Source organism: Macrotis lagotis, chromosome 1 (genome assembly GCF_037893015.1).
Source record: "Macrotis lagotis isolate mMagLag1 chromosome 1, bilby.v1.9.chrom.fasta, whole genome shotgun sequence".
NCBI classification, from domain to species: Eukaryota; Metazoa; Chordata; class Mammalia; order Peramelemorphia; family Peramelidae; genus Macrotis; species Macrotis lagotis.
In genome coordinates this window covers 24372863-24378569 of record NC_133658.1, presented here as the reverse complement: position 1 = coordinate 24378569, position 5707 = coordinate 24372863, and the positions used below count along the sequence as shown (strand labels likewise).

Below are 5707 nucleotides of genomic sequence, written 5' to 3'. Positions count from 1 at the left end.
TCTTTTTCTGTACTCAAAACAATCCTTAGAGGTGGAGTTGTTAATAACCCCATTTTGCAGCTGAGGAAACTGAGACAGGTTGTGACTTGCCCAGGGTCACATAAGCTAGGAAAGAAATGTTGGAAGTCCCATTTGAACTCAGATCTTCCTGCTTCCTGACCTGGCACTGTGCCACCAGAAAACTAGGTGGGACGTTTGGTTTTCAACAACTCAGCTTCTCATTTTATAGATGATGAAACTAAGGCCCAGAGAAGTGACAGCCAAGGTGACACAATTAAGGCTGTAATTTAGGTCCCCTTGAAAGGATCAATGTGACACAGGTGAGAAAGAGACTGGGGAGAAGGCTGCTCTGGTTGGAATATAGGTGCCAGGGGATCATGTCAGGGGACATGGCGACTCCCTCACCACAGAGGCTCCTTTAGGGGAGGATGAGGAAGAGACTCTTTTTCTTTCCAGTATAGTTGCACCTAACGTCCAGTGGACACTGAGTCTGGATAAGGACTCTATCCTATCCTAGCTTCTTGACTCTTCTACGGGATCTGGGATGAGATTCTTTCCTCTCTAGTATTTCCTTTCCTCTCCTCTCCTCTCCTCTCCTCCCCTCCTCTCCTCCCCTCCCCTCCCCTCTCCTCTCCTCCCCTCCCCTCCCCTCCCCTCTCCTCTCCTCCCCTCCCCTCCCCTCCTCTCCTCTCCTTTCCTTCCTCCTTTCTCTTTCACTCTTTCCTTCCCTCTCTATCTCTCTTTGTCTCTGTCCCTAATCCCATTCCCCCCCCCCCCCCCAGCAACATTTTCAGAAATACAGAAAGGCCAAGAGAATCCACGGTCAGACCTCTTAGGACAGAGTCAGAGCCTCTACTGGACTCTGCGGTATCCCAGCACTAGAGACCTGTGATGGTTCCCTCGTGCCACCAGAGGCAATTCCTTTCCTGTTCTTTGCCTGTGGCCATTCCCCCCAGGCCTTACCAGTACTGAAGCTTCCACCTGCTCCACCCCTGCCTTGGAACTCTGGGAGGGCTATCTAGGTCTGAGCGAGAAATCCCCTGGTGTCATGGTGATGGGCACCATGGAGATGGTAGGAGAGGCTGGGCCTCAGGGACATCAATGGCACAGTCGAAGCTCTTTGTTTGAGCCCCAGAAGCTGAGGCTGAAACCTGGGCCTCCCCAGCCTTCTCTGATTCTAGCTTTCACTGCTCTCCTCTCCCTCCTTCCCTTTTGTTCCTGTCCTCTTCCTCTTCTTTTCCGCCGTCCTTCTCTTTCCCCTCATCCATCTTCTGAGGGGGTAGAGTAGTGGTCCCGGATAATCATATTGGGGAGAGCCCCAGGCCTTGCCCTCAGAAGCTCCTGGTCTGATGGAACAACAAGGAGCAAGAATGAGCGAGGCGCTGACCCACTAACCCAAGTTCCCCAGATTTCCCGAAGAGTCTTTTTGGCAGGATCATCTATGGAATTTAAGTGACACTGGATAACATTAACTGATGTTATTATAGTGGGGCTGGGTCCCGTCCATGGGAATGGAGGGGGGCAGGATGGGGGAGTGGGGCGAAGGGGAGGGGATAAAAGTGAAACAGTGCCTGCCTTCACGGAGCTCACAATCTAAGAGGGAAGATTAGATATACCCTGATAAGTGAATATATACAAAATCTACATGGTAATTTTGAGTGTGGGGTATAGGAGATGGTAGCAGTTAGGGGAACCATAGAAGCATAGATAGTTATGGAAGCAACCAGAGGCCAGAGTCCACCCTCTCTTTTTACAGATGAGGAAACTGAGGCACATAGCACTGAGTGCATTGCTTGGAGGAGGGTCCTATAGCTGGTTAGGGTCTTCATTCTGAACTTTGTCCATTAGACCTTGGGTTATCTGGTGGTTTAGCCTGGACGGTCTATCCAGGAAGGCTTCCTAAAGAAGGTGGGATTTCTGGAAGTGTTCAGAATCAGAACTCAGATCAGAAAGGAGGGGTCTGGCATTCATTGCTGTTAGTGGTGGAGAGAGGTCTCCACTTTACTTAACACTCACTATTTGTTACTAAATTATTTAAAAATGGAGTGATGGGACCTTGTGTCCTTTCTCCAGTGGATAGGCAGAGATATGGAGGCATAGATGGGTAAAGACTGGGTTGTGGATGGGGGGTGGGGGATAAAGTTTCTGGCCAAGGAAAGTCTGATGCCTGGGGCCTGGACAGATACTCAACAATATTGATTTGTGATTTGAGAGTCAGTAACCACAGCAGAATCACAGTGTTGCTGTTTACCTTTTACTGATCATGTAAAGCACACCCTGGGGGCTTGGGGAGCAACATTTTCCAGCTTCCTAAGGCATCTGGTCTCAGCTTGGGGAGCAGGAGGCCTCTCCCAAAGACACACACCTCACCTCCACCTCCTCCCCTCCAAGGCACATTATATTTTACCCCTGCCTCCCTTGATTGGACTCATCTGCATCATCTTGTTAGCATCTCAGAGCAAAGAAAAGCAAAATATTTAGAAGGAATAGGGATTTAACAGTTTAAAATAAACATCCAGTGCAATAGAAAGAGTCCAAGATATGACCAGACCTGCCTCCAGTCCTTGTCTGGGCAAGCCACTTCACTGAGAAATGGGACCAGATCTCTTCCAACTCTCAATGAAAATACTAGGATTCTATGACCTCTCGACTCTAGATTCATGATCCCATGAAATAGAAGTTTGAGACCCATTTCATGGAAAGCCTGAGGTTAACCTCTAGCTTCAGAACCACAGAATCTGTAGAAAAAGACAGCAGAGGTCTCTAAGTGAGGTGTGGACTTCCCAATTTGATCTGAAAACCTCAAGGGAGGGTGTTAATACTTTCTCTTTGGAGGCTTTGAATTTTGTTTATATAAATAATTGTTAGAGAGTCTTCCCCCCCTCTTTTTCTTAGTATAAGTGGCAAGCATCTTGAGAGCAGGGATTATATCACTTCTGTCAGTCCCCTAGGTTTAGCATTAGGTTTGTCACTTATCGAATATTTGTTGACTGATAGAGTTCATAATTGATTCTATCCAGCCTGAATTTTCAGCTCATCCATTTCTCCCCATTGTTTCTAGTTCTGCTCTTGTAGGGTTTTAACATTCCCCTTCAGATAAAGGCTTGAACAGCCATCAGATCCCTCCCTTCAACCTTCCCTTCTCCAGGACAAAAACACCCTGTTCCTTTAACTAATTAGCTTTTGAGGTAGTGTCTGGTGTCTTGCCCCCCTCCTTTGCCCTCCCCTGGATATGTTCCTATGGAAGGGGCCAGTCTGGATTCACTTTCTCTAGAAATTGACCCCAAACCCCTTTTTTGTGGTAGTCAAAAAAATTCATTGCCCTCAGGCCAACCTGGCGATGAATAAATAAAAACTTGTTGATGGGTTGATGAAGTTGGTTAGGCTGACCGTTGGATGACAGACAGGTCTACTCCATTACTCCCTCTGTACTGTAAGACTTCCCTGAAAAGATGGAATAGGGAAATTAATAGCAGTTGTTAGCATTCATGGACTGTTTCCAATTTTAAAGTGCTTCATCTATCTAATTACTGGTATTCCAATTAGTTTTTTAATTTTTTGCAAGGCAGTGGGGTAAGTGACTTGCCCAAGGTCACACAGCTAGGTCATTATTAAGTGTTTGAGGTGGGATTTGAACTCAGACCCTCCTGACTCCAGGGCAGGTACTCTATCTGCTGTGCCACCTAACTGCCCCCAGTATTCCATTTTATACAGGCAGCTAGGTGGCTTTGTAGTTAGGAGTATGGGAGTTTGAATCTGGCCTTACTAGCTGGGTGACCTTGGGCAAGTCATTTAACCTGGATTACTTCCCATCCAGGGTTGGCCATGGATCCAGATGACTCTGAAGGAGAAGGGGAGGTTGGTGCCTTAGCACAAACTCCCCCTCACTCAAAGCCAATTCATATGCTTGTCATGGCATTATCTCCATATCATGGTCTTCCAGAGAAAGGACAACCACCATCATCATCATCATTTTACAAATGAAAACACTGAGACAGGGAGGGATTACTGACTTGCCCACTCAGTGTCTGAAGAAGGATTTGAACTTGGGTTTTCCTGCCTCTAAGTCCTGATCTGTAGTGAAAACAACAAAGTTGGGTGTTTTCCAGCCTTTGAAGGGCTGTCCTGTGGAAGGGAAGTAAATATTCAGATTGACCGCAAAGGACAGACACTAGCTGTGTGACCTTGGGCAAGTCACTTCACCCGGACTGTCTCCCGTCCAGCCGTCCTGATCCCTATCCGGCCACTGGTCCCAGATGGCTCTGGAGGAGAAAGTGAGGCTGGGGGCTTGGCACAGCACCACCTCCCTGACAGCACGCGCTTCTCCGAAAATGAAGGCCAAGCCTCGGGAGCCTCCTGAACGCCCCAGTAGTTCCATTAACCCCCGGGTTGGGATTTCAGTTCATCCGGCCCAGCGCCTTCTCTACAACATCCTTCGACCAGTGTCATGCGGCCTTGGCCTTGGCACTGCCTGCCTTCGCTCTTGGGACCCCACGATGCGCGGCCCCCCAGATTCCCCTCGCGGCGCCCCTTTGGGAGCTCTTTATCTCACTAGCCCGGCGGGGCGGTGGGTGACTTCGGCTCCTCGGCCGGCCTCAGTTTCCCCGTCTGCACCGCGCGGTCGAGGGCCACCCCGGGCCGGGGCCAGGCCGGGTCCGCGCTCCCCGGGAGGGGGCGGCCGGTGGGGCGGGGCGGGAGGCGGCAGGGCCGGACAGCTCCCGCAGCCGGGCCCGCGCCGGGGGCCGGGGGAGACCGAGGCAGGGCGGCGGGTCCGGAGGCCGGGGCTGCCGTCAGCCCGCGCTGCCCCGCGGAGCGCGCGCCGGGCCTCGGGGAGCCCCAGCTGTCACCTCGCCGCAGCCGGACCCGCCGGGCCCACGGCCCCCCGGGCTCCCACGTGACGCGGCCCGAGCCGCCCAAGCCCCGCCCGTCAATGGAGGCGCCTCGCCTTCTGTCCTCGCCCGGGCGCCGCCTATTGGCCCCCGACCCCGGGCCCCGCCCCCCTCCGCCAGTGGCCCAGAGGCCCCGGCCGAGGCCCCGCCTCCGCGCCCGGGCCAATGGGAGGCCGCGGGGGCGTGCCCGGGGGTGGGCGTGCGGAGCGGCCGCGAAGGTTCTGCGGCCGCTGGGGCCGGGGGCGCAGCCTCGTGCGGAGCCTCCGCGGAGCGGCCAGAGCCGCGCCAACTGCTGCGGAGCCGCCCGAGCCCGGCCCGGCCCGGCCCGGAGAGTGCGGACAGGGGAGCGCAGGCCCGGCCCGGCCCGGCCCGGAGAGTGCGGACAGGGGAGCGCAGGCCCGGCCCGGCCCGGCCCGGAGAGTGCGGACAGGGGAGCGCAGGCCCGGCCCGGCCCCCGGAGAGTGCGGAGCGCAGGCCCGGCCCGGCCCGGAGAGTGCGCAGGCCCGGCCCGGCCCGGCGGACAGGGGAGCGCAGGCCCGGCCCGGCCCGGAGAGTGCGGACAGGGGAGCGCAGGCCCGGCCCGGCCCGGAGAGTGCGGACAGGGGAGCGCAGGCCCGGCCCGGCCCGGCCCGGAGAGTGCGGACAGGGGAGAACCGGTCCGGCCCGGCCCGGCACGGAGAGTGTGGACAGGTGAGAACCGGTCCGGCCCGGCACGGAGAGTGTGGACAGGTGAGCACAGGCCCGGCCCGCCTCCCCCCGGCTCCGCCGCCCCCGGCCCGCCGCACCTGCTCCGGCGCCCCCCGGCCCCGCCGCCCCCG

The 5707-nt window shown here is 55.4% G+C and overlaps 1 protein-coding gene across 2 annotated transcripts in view; it reads left to right on the top strand.

Annotated features, from left to right (window-relative positions):
- The first annotated feature begins 5411 nt into the window (after positions 1-5411).
- ADISSP (adipose secreted signaling protein) overlaps positions 5412-5707 on the top strand; it is a 28805-nt gene continuing 28509 nt past the window's right edge. The window contains exon 1 of one of the 2 annotated variants that reach the window (XM_074196015.1): positions 5412-5579. The gene's annotated coding sequence lies outside the window, so the exon portion shown is untranslated. Of the gene's footprint in view, positions 5619-5707 lie in introns of both variants that reach the window. The other variant, XM_074196011.1, reaches the window with a different exon arrangement.